This window comes from Mirounga angustirostris, unplaced genomic scaffold, assembly GCF_029215605.1.
Source record: "Mirounga angustirostris isolate CCGP_5_RB_7025 unplaced genomic scaffold, mMirAng1.0.hap1 SCAF_5, whole genome shotgun sequence".
Taxonomy (NCBI): Eukaryota; Metazoa; Chordata; class Mammalia; order Carnivora; family Phocidae; genus Mirounga; species Mirounga angustirostris.
This window is the reverse complement of record NW_026991713.1, coordinates 54814007-54825369: the sequence shown is the minus strand read 5'-3', so window position 1 is coordinate 54825369 and position 11363 is coordinate 54814007. Positions and strand designations below refer to the sequence as shown.

At 34.4% G+C, this 11363-nt stretch overlaps 1 pseudogene; it reads right to left on the bottom strand.

Moving 5' to 3' along the window:
- Nucleotides 1–545: 545 nt before the first annotated feature.
- LOC123841072 (ethanolamine-phosphate phospho-lyase-like) lies at nucleotides 546–3264 on the bottom strand (annotated as a pseudogene).
- Nucleotides 3265–11363: the final 8099 nt, after the last annotated feature.

Genomic DNA, 11363 nt, shown 5'->3' with positions numbered 1-11363 from the left:
TACACTTGACTTAAAAGGTAGACACCATGTCTAGTTTTGCAAACCACTAATAAGTAGTAGGTGATTAAAAAAATAAGATTGAGGTGCTTTTTGACTGGTCAGGTTTGTTCTGTTTGTCCTAAATTAAGGGACCAAATAGACTTATATTATTTTTTGTTTATATCATCTTTTATTACAGTCTATGACTGTACTTACGTACATTAAATCATTACAGAATTCATATTTTAAGGCACTCAAGTCTCCCAAATTAAGGTACCTATTGTACTTTGTTCTCTAATTTCAAACATTAAAACATGAGAAGTAAAACTGCACCTTCATATTAAATTTGAGGCTTAAATTTGTAGAATAAATTAAGTACTTTCAGAAATCTCAAGTCAGAAATTAACAGGCTAGAGGTTGAATTAATAATCTTACCATGGTTTGATCGTCACTTGGTTTATTCTTATTACAAATTTGGCTTTTTATTTACAAATCTAAACAATTAAAATTCTACTTTTAGATGGTACAGTAGAGATATTAATGGAAGAGACAGATCCACACATTTGCTATGTCCCTGGACATTTATCTTGCTTTAAAATGCTAATCTTTTGTGCCTTGAGCTTCTTACTGAGCAGTGAATGTTTATCTGTGCACAATCCATTTCTCTTCCTGCTGGGATTTTCTTTAGAGTCAGTGGTGCCATCACTGAACAATTCTGAATGTGCTTCGTTAGGTATATTTGTTCTACATGGAGTATTCTGAGAGATCACACTTTCATTTTTGGCTCCCATGGCTTCTCCTAAAGCTGTTAAAATTCCATCAGATTGGTTTACCATAAACTTTGTATCTTCTTCAGTGAAGTATGTTTCTTGTTATGAACATGGTTTTAAGCATTTCTGTGAGGTCTATCAGCACGGAGAACCACTTTTCTTTCATCTTGTAGATGATGTGTTGAGTTTTGGCTGTGGCTGGAGCCCTCTTCTGACCATCCCTAAATCAACTTTAATAAAAAGGCTAACATCCCTGATATCGCCTGTCAAAGTGTGTTTAGCCTTCTGTTTACTCAGTAACTCTGTAAGTTATCAGTAAGATAATTCCCTCTCCTGTGACATTTCCTTGAAGGTCTTCATTTACAATTATATCCAGGATGACCAAATAAACAGCACAAAATACTGGATTTCCTCCATCCAGTACTGAAATACTGTATCCCAGAGCTGCTGACAGCTTCTGCAATTTCTTTGGTTGCTACCACACATTCCATTGGGTGGCCATTGTCCATTGGTTTTCTCATTGTGACAGTGTCCAGAATAAAGTCCTAGACATGCGTTTAGAAGCTCCAGAAGTGTTTCTCAGCTTGTGTAAAGCCTCAGATTAATTTTTAATTAAAATTTAGAGCATGATAGATAAACCTAATTATTCTAATTTACCATCCTTTAATAAAGTAAAGTAGTATAGCTTCGTGTTAGCAATGGTCATTTAGAAAACAGCTATTTTAGGTATAGAGGACAAGTTTTATTATCTTAAATTTGAGACCTAAATTTGGGAAAGGTAAAATAAAAAGATTATCATAGGAAAAAAATACAAACATAAGCCACAGGTATCCAAGTATAAGTTATTCATTATGCAAGGAACAGTACACATAGTATTTTAAAACACACACAAACACACACATGCACATATGTGCTCAGCAATAAGTGACTATAATATTAGGCATTTTTAACTTTTACAAAAATCAATAGTTATCAAAGATAATTTATAAATATGTCAAAAAGTACAGAGAATTAAAAACATATTTATGATAAAAAGAAACTGTTACTTGGGCACAAAATAACTAGTATTTAACAAAGAGAAAGCTCAAATTCTGCCTACTCCTTTTTTATTTGCATATCATCCATTTAACAGTTTGCAGTAAAGGAGTCACAATCCTTTTTCACCCCTTGTGAATAGACCTATTATATTTAGCCAGTTTTGTTAAATGTTAAGTATATTTCATTGCTTCCATCTCTCATTATTTTCACTTACTATATATCAGGCACACAAAATTCACCTCATTCATACCCTCTGCACTTACTGTACGTCTTCAACTATATTTCATTATTTACTATTACATTTTGAAGCAACCACACTTGTCTTCCTTTAAAAGAATATATTTCCTTTTTATCTCTCTTCTTGTCCTAGATAACAAATATGCATTGCTCTACATATATACTCTGATACCTTACACACATTTTTTTTTTTTTACATTTCTTCAAAATGAACAGGTATGTAACATGACCCAAACACATTTATATGTCTTCTTTAGTTGAAGATTATAATGGGTTACATATGAGCACAGATTATATTTTCTATGAATGTAATTTAAAAATTAATTTAGTTGAAGGTCTTACAGTTAACAAGAATCTTGAAATTACTACTTAAGTTGACATGTCTGTGTTTATCCTTATGGCTTGAACAAGGTAAAGAAATTTATAAGCATGAATTCCTTTAAAAGGCTTTCTTTATTACAGTTTTTCTTAGATGAACACAATATTTTGTTTATGAATAATTTTTAGAAACAACATATTTTGATTCATAAAGTAAATATGGAAATTTAGAATTAAAATCATAATACAATAATTTTTTAAATTTTATTTTTATTTTTTAAGATCTACTCTCAGCAGCTATTGAGTATAAATGACAGGATTGTTAACCACAGTCACCATGCTGTTCATTAAATTCTCAGAATTTATTCATCTTATAACTGGACGTTTGTACACTTTGACAACCTTTGCCTCTCACCCCTGCCTCTGGCAACCACCAATCTGTGCTCTGTTTCTAGGAGATCTATTTATTTAGATTACACATATAAGTGAAATCATATAGTCTATTTCTTTCTCTTTCTGGCTTATTTTACTTAGTATAATGCCCTCAAGTGTCCGTCCAGGTCCATCCAGTTGTCACAAATGGCAGGATATCCTTCTTTTTATGGCTGGATAGTATTCCATTATGTGTGTGTGTGTGTATCACAAATTCTTTGTGCATCTGCAGATACTTAGGTTGTTTTCATGTTTTGACTATTGTAACTTGGCTATTGTAAAAAAAGCTACAGTAAACATAGGAGGGCATATATCTCTTTGGAATGATTTATTTTCTGTTGAGAAGTGGGATTGCTATACCATATGGCAATTCTATTTTTAATTTTTTGAGGAATATCTATACTGTTTTCTGAGTGGCTGTACCCATTACATTCCCACCAACTCTGTACAAGTGTTACCTATTCTCCACATCCTTACCAGCACTTGTCATCTCTTGTCTTTTTGATTGTAACTATTCTAATAGGTGAGAGGTGATACTGTGGTTTTGATTTGCATTTTTCTGATGATTAATGATGTTGAGCACCTTTTCATGTATCTGCTGACCATTTGATTATTTTGGAAAGATGTCTATTTTGGTCCTTTGCCCATTTTTAATCAAGTTACCTGATTTTGTTTTTTTGCAGTTGAGTGTAGTATTTTTACAGAAATAGGAAAAACAATTCTAAAATTTGTGTGGTAACACAGAAGACACCTAATGGTCAAAGCAATCCTGAGAATAAAGCTGGAGGCATCACACTTTCTGATTTTAAACTATGTTACAAAGTTATAGTAATCAAAAAAGTATGGTACCAGCATAAAAACAGACATAGACCAACAGAACAGAATTAAGAACCTAGAAATAAACCCATGTATATATGGTTAACTGATCTTTGACAAATATTTGACAATACTCAATAAAAGATTGAGTCTAGTCAATAAATGGTGTTCATGTGCAAAAAAAAAAAAAAAAGAAAGAAAGAAACTGACCCATATCTTACACACTCACAAAATTTACCTCAAAATGGATTGAAGACTTAAATGTAAGACCTGAAACCATAAAACTCATAGGAGAAAACAAAAGGAAAAAGCTCCTTGACACTGTTCTTGGCATGCTTTTCTGGATCTGACAGCAACAGCATAAGCAAGAAAAACAAAACTAAACAAGTAGGACTACATCAAACTGAAAAGCTTCTCCAAAGCAAAAGAAATGGTCAACAAGATGAAAAGGCAACCTGTGTAATGGGAGAAAATATTTATGAACCACATATCTGATAATGGGTTAATATCTAAAATATGTAAAGAATTCTTACAATTATTAGTCTTAGACAAAGTAGAATATTATTTACACTGTGATAAAATTAGGAAGAGACATAAAGAGTTGTTTTGAAACTCAGTAACTCTCATTTTTAAAAAGAATCTTCTACTTATCAGAAATATTAAATTAACTTTTGTTAGCCCACATTATAAATCCCTATATTCACAAAAAATATTTTAAAAGACTCTTTAAATTATGTTTATATGTTTATATATATCCTTACCTCTAACCAAGACCAAGACTATTAGCTTAATTCACTGAAGTTTAGAATATTTTGGGGGGGGAGGGAGGAGCAGAGGGAGAGAGAAAATCTTAGGCTACATGCTCAGTGTGGAGCCCAATATAGGACTCTATCTCACACCCCTGAGATCATGACCTGAGCCAAAATCAAGAGTTGGATGCTTAACCAACCGAGCCACCCAGGTGACTCTAGAATAATTTTTTTACAAAAAAATACTATCTAGCTTTTTACATAGCTGTCTTAGGAAGGGGAAAAAAGCTTTATTTAGAAGAGTCAAAATATGTAAAGCATTGAAAGTTAAACATTTTTTAAAAATTCCTTATTTTTTTTAATTTATATAAATCCTAAAAAACTATCAATTCAAATTTGAGATCCAACAGATTGTAAAAGACCTTAAAATTTGCTTCATTGAATGCTTGTTTTATGGAGCCTCTCAAATGAACAAATTTGTTCATATCAAAAGTTCCTCAAACTGTCACTACAACTCCAAATTGCCCTTATTGAAATTATGCCAGTTGGGGGGATTTGCATATTAGTTAGGATTGTAACATGAAACATGAAGAAAGCAGATTTTTAGTTTGGAAAGAACACAGATTTTAAAAAACTCCATGAGAACTGCAATAGTCAGTGAGGACATAGTTGTGAAACCACGTATCTTCAAGACCTGGCCCAACACTAGTAGCTCAAATAAGACTCTAGCCCCGGCAGAGGGAACTGAGTAAAATATTTTCAGGAACGTAAAGACAATACTGAGGAATGTCCTTATAAGTTTTGGAAAAGCTAAATTGTTGTAACATTTCTCCAAAGGACACTAGTGTGACACACTAGTGTGACATGAGATTTTGAAACTGGGAGCTTCTAATCCACTTGAGAGGCCAGTTTTTCTGAACTCTGTCTCCTGTCCTTTGAACTTCAACTTATAAACCAGGAGTCAGCACCTTCAGTGAACAGGCTAAATCCAGACCCACATCTGTTTGTACAAATAAAGTTTTATCGGAACACAACCTCATGCATTTATTACATATTGTCTTTGGTTGTTTTCATGCTGTAATACAGATTTGAGTCACAGCAAAGACTGTTTGGACCACAGAGCCTAAAATATTTACTATCTGGCCTTTTGTAGAAAGATATTTATTGAACCTTATTAAGAGACATAAAGCCTTATAGACAATAGACAAGTAGAGCGGATGGCTGGTGGCAAATTAATGCTGTGGAAGATCCACATAAGTGAAAATGTATACAAATTTGACCAATGACCTGGAAGTCTGGGGGGGGACTCTTTTCTCAGGACAGAGAAGAAAAACAAATATTGAGAAGTCTGTGAAATAATTGGAGCTCAGATTAAAAATAAAACTTCATACTCATGGATAGGATGGCCCTCAGCAGAGGGAAACTCCAGGTATCCCAGATGTGCACACTACTATGGGACTGAGCTGCTTGTTAGCATCACTGAGGGATTGGCCAAATCTTGCTGAGTACTCTGCTTGCTAGGCTTCACCAGCCTGAGACCATTAGGGACAGTCTACTGTTAGGTTAATTAGCTTGCTATAGCAAAGGAAGATACAAACCATGAGGAACCATGGTTTCCCCTTAAAATGGGGAGTCAAGGAAGGTTATTTTATAGCATTTTGGATGCTGAAATAAGTCATAGAATGATATTCGCAGGAATTAAATGGATTTTGTGAAATGAGCCACTGGAAGATGAGTGGTCTTCCCTTTAAAATATATGTTTCTAGGGGCGCCTGGGTGGCTCAGTTGGTTAAGCAACTGCCTTTGGCTCAGGTCATGATCCTGGAGTCCCGGATCGAGTCCCGTATCGGGCTCCCTGCTCGGCAGGGAGTCTGCTTCTCCCTCTGATCCTCCCCCTCTCATGCTCTCTGTCTCCCATTCTCTCTCTCAGATAAATAAATAAAAAATCTTTAAAAAAAAAAAAAATAAAATATATGTCTCTATACGATGGACTCTGAAAAACAAACTGAGGGTTCTAGAGGGGAGGGGGGTGGGAGGATGGGTTAGCCTGGTGATGGGTATTGAGGAGGGCACGTTCTGCATGGAGCACTGGGTGTTATGCACAAACAATGAATCATGGAACACTACATCTAAAACTAATGATGTAATGTATGGGGATTAACATAACAATAAAAATTTAAAAAAATATGTCTCTATAGAGTTACTATAGCTTCAAATGAATGTGTCTAAATAAACTGATATTAAAGGGCTTGGGTTAGTTTATCTTGCATGTCATGCTTGGTACAGTTTATCTGTTCTGTGAGTCCTCATACAATTTGGGAAATATGGTTTCTGTTTCAGGGTGCAATATAAGAACATGCATTGGAGTAATAAACACCACACTCAGGTTTATAGGAAAAAGATGTAATTGAGAATAGGTGCAGCTTCTATTTGTACTTTTCTTAAATTGGTACAGCTTAGTTTATATTTTTTATAAGATCTTCCTCCCTTGGCCTCTGAACAAACACTGATAAGAGTTGAGTGGAGTTACCAAACACTAAATACTCCTGCTAAGATCTCTCCCTCTATCTTCCCCTCTGACGTACTCAGCATTATCCCACTACTGCTCTGCTTTAAAACTCCAGGGAGACTCAATGTTCTTTTTAGCCTGTCACTTCCAGAAGCCCAGGTCTCCCTAGGTATGTATTATGTTTCAGACTATAGAATGTGAGCTCACAATACTTTTCCACATGATCATTCCTTACAGTCTAAATACTTATTTTTCCTACAGCCTTTACCATCATCTGACACAATATGCATTTTACTTATTTCTTTTAAAGTTGGTACCCCTTGTTTCGGTAGGCAGAAGCTAGGGCACATGCCCTCTTCCCAAGATTTCTGTCTCTCGATTAATCAAACACTAATGTAGGTACTGCTGTGAAGGGATTTTACAGAGGTAGTAAAATCTCAAACCAGTTGATCTTAAGATAAAAGAGATTATCCCTCTATCCAGGTGGAATTGACTCAGTCAGGTAAGCCCTTTAAAAAGCAGAGTTTTGGGGCGCCTGGGTGGCTCAGTCGTTAAGCGTCTGCCTTCGGCTCAGGTCATGATCCCAGGGTCCTGGGATCGAGCCCCGCATCGGGCTCCCTGCTCCACGGGAAGCCTGCTTCTCCCTCTCCCACTCCCCCTGCTTGTGTTCCCTCTCTCGCTGTGTCTCTCTCTGTCAAATAAATAAATAAAATCTAAAAAAAAAAAAAAGATCTTTAAAAAAAACAAAACAAAAAAATAAAATAAAAAGCAGAGTTTTGTCTGGCTGGTAGAAGAAAGGAAAGACATGTATTCAAATTGAGAGAAGAATGTGAAGTGCTATTGGTGCTTTTGGAGATGGAGTGGATTATGTGCAAGCAGCAGCCCCAAGGAGCTGAACGTGATCCTTGGCTGATAGTCAGTAAAGAAATGAGGACCTCAGTCCTCCAACAGCAAGATGAACTCTGCTAACAGCATGAATGATCTTGGAAGTAGATTATTTCCCAGAGAGTACAGATAAGAGCCTACCTCTGCCAACATCTTGTTTTTTCATCCTTGTGAGAACCTAAATAGAGGTCCCAGCCAATACCAGTCAGACTTTTGGCCTGCAGGACCAAAATAATTAATGGGTGATGTTTGCAGCTGTTATGAGAGTAGAGGTATTTTCCCCATTTTGTTTATTGTTATTAGTGTCTAGAATTATGCCTGGAATATAAGAAACATTTTTAGAAATAATTCCAATTAACCTGCTAAACTAAACACTGTGAATAGTTTGAGACTATTTTAATCTATAGACTCACTCTAGATATTTAGCTGTAACTCCAGTTGAGTAAAGGATTAAGGGTTAAATGTTTGAAGAGTCCATCTAAAAATCTTATATAATCTCTGGTAACATTTTAAAAAAATTATAAAAGGCATCAGTGATACACTTACAAGTGTTTAATTTTTTTTAAGATGAATTGATTATCAGACACTGAATACTTGATTTAATGCATGTTTTAGTGCACTTTATGTGACACAAATTAATTTGCCATAGAGGCAGGAAACCTATCTCTAAGGTAATTAGTCATGGTCAAATCTTAATTATCTCCTTAAATAGGAAAACAGGCTTATCAAGATATTTACTGTGGTATTCTTGAGTGGTACTCTCTCTTATTTGTTAATAACTCTTTCCACTAAAATAAAACATTCTATGGTATAGATTTTAACACGTGGACTTTGAAATAATGACACCCATTTTTGAACACCTCTAACCTCTGTATTCCTTCCAATCATACCACAAGTTGCTTTTACCTCTATACAAGAGGAAAATGGGCCTTAGAGAGATTATGTAACTAGCTTAAGATCAGAAAAATTGAATTTGTAAACCTAAGATTCCAGCCCAGGTGGATGCATAACTGAGGTTCCATGTTTGTCCTAGTCTGACATACCATCAATTAGTGATGTTTTGTTTATTAAATTCATCTGTAATTATTATGACTATATATTCATGTCTGAATATTTGCAGTGTTTGTAACAGTTTTATTGAATATTAACAAGATATGATGATCATTTTCTTAGGCACTAATTTTATCCTAGAAACTTTGTTAGAAGGCTTGGATTGTATGGGATTTTGTCACAAGGGCAATAGTCAAATCTCAAAACAAGTGCAAAATTGAGTTAACTTTGATCAACAAATGGACGGAACAATCTTGAAGCAACCAATTATCAATCAATTGACCTTTCTTTTACTTACATTCCTTCAATGCACGTTTGTTGAGAGTACATCATGTGCGGCATTGTATCTATGCTGAATTTAGCATGACATTTGTCCTTGGTATTTTGAGAGCTTTGAGAGAGAGATTTGAGGTGATATATTGTCAGAGACCTGAAGTTGAAAGATGAGTAGGTGTTAGTTAGCCTTAAGAGGGGCAGTTCAGAGGGAAAAAGAGAGCAAAAGTGTGGGAATATTCTAGATGAAAGTAAATAAAAACTGAAAATTAAGCAGAGTTTGCTTTTTTTTTTTTTTTTAAGGAACTAAAAGAAGTGCACTGTTGTTGGATGTTAGAGTCCATTATTTGGGAAAGGAGCACTTGGAGGCAGAGCTTTAAAAAGGATGTGTATGCAGTGCCTTCTAGGTTGCATTAATACAGTTGAAATTTATGTGGTGTTGCTGAAGGGAATGCAATGAGTAGGTTTTTTATTTGTTCATTCACTCATTCAACAATATTCATTAAAGGCTTGCTTTGTGCACTGTGCCAGGTACTGGCTTATGGGTTAGGAGCTGGACTGCAGTGAATTTGTCATTGTCAGGGTCCTTTCCCTCATGGAGCTTATTATCTGGCTTGAAAGGTCATTCTGCTGCAAAATAAATAATAAACTGAAGCAAGGAAAGACTAGACAGAAGGAGCTGGAATAGGAAGCAAACAGGGATGATTGCCTGAGCTGAAGATTTAGGATCTAGCAACAAAGAAGTCATTGGTGTCAGAAATGGGGATATATTGGTTGGAGGAGGCATTTAGACCCCAACTTCTTTTTATAAAGCTAGAATGAGACGGAGGACAGGTACTGTATATCTTTATCACTATATTTCCAGTCCTTGTCTACTAATTTAACCTTGACTCTCTATCATCATCTTTGCCAGATCATTGATTACAAGCATTCTTGATTTTAGCATGTGCTCAACATCTGCTTAACTTACAGTTGGGACTAAATTTGATGGTTTGGGGTATTTTTCCTGATTTTTAAAATTTACAAATAAGTACTATTTTCTGAATAATGAATTCTTTAACTTTTTGGACATTTTTCAGTATTATAGGGCTATAGTCACATTCAATTAAAGACTGCATAACATGTTAATGAGTGGTTAGTGAATCTCTCTTTCCCCCAAATATCTACTAATCTACTAAAAAAATTATAAAAGTTGGTCACTTCCCAAATTGACAACCTACTTTAGGAACTATTTGTGCATTTATTTTTTTGTACTGTGCAATTTGTTCTTGTTTACACAGGTTTGCTCTATAATATTTCATTTGTAAATGCTGGCACTCGCTCACAGTATTTAAAACAAAAAGTTCAAATTGTTATTTGAGTTTTCTTTCCCTACCCTTGAAGGAGAAAGTAAATAAATTTGCTCCTTTTCTGTTTTTCTTAGTTTTTAAAGTTATATTAAGTTTATAAAGTGCATGCTTTTAAAATTGTATTTTTGGTTTTGAAAAAGGAAATATATTCAACAATTTATTTAATAATTTTCTAAATATTAAAGTTAGAATGTAATTATAATTTGCAAAACAGTTCATTCTTCCACCACATTCTTGAAATAAAAACATGGGCCCTTTATTCATACTCCCTATGTTCAGGTCCTCATTCTTTTGGAAAAAATGGTATTTGGAGATTTGAAAGGTTCCAACTTTATATTTAGATCTGACAGAAACTTCAGAATAAGTTCTATTCTTAAGCCCCCTGACAATTATGTCGATGCATAATTTTTTATTAGTCATGTTATAGCCTATTAATGCATTTGGTGGAAGTCACAAGGTTGGATTTGACTATATTTGTACTTAACTTTTCTTCTGCTAAAGTCTTATTTGTTTTAGTTTGGCTGTCTATTCTCTATCTGAAGTGTTATACATTCAAATTTCAGTAGCAATACGTTATAGATGATGTAGAAAAAGTTTGACAGTTTTGAAGAAAAAAAGGTAGAATTATTTCTTTAAATTATCATAGTACTTTAAAAGTCTTGAGTGTGTAAAATTTAAAGTGTATGACAGAAACGTTTGATATTTCTTAGACATCCTAAAGCCACTCCCATTTTCCAGTTTGAGAAACACTTTGTTTATGAAAAATTTCAACCTTATTTGCCCAATCCATTTTTTCCAACTTCTTTTTTTTTCTTATTCTTAGCAATATACTTAGCAGCACAGTTGCATAAATGGAAAATTTAGAATAAAAATCCTCAATCAAAACTTCCATTTTGTGCATTGCATTTTTGTGTCAGATAAATCAATATTTATAAGTGCTTATAGCCTACAATAATTA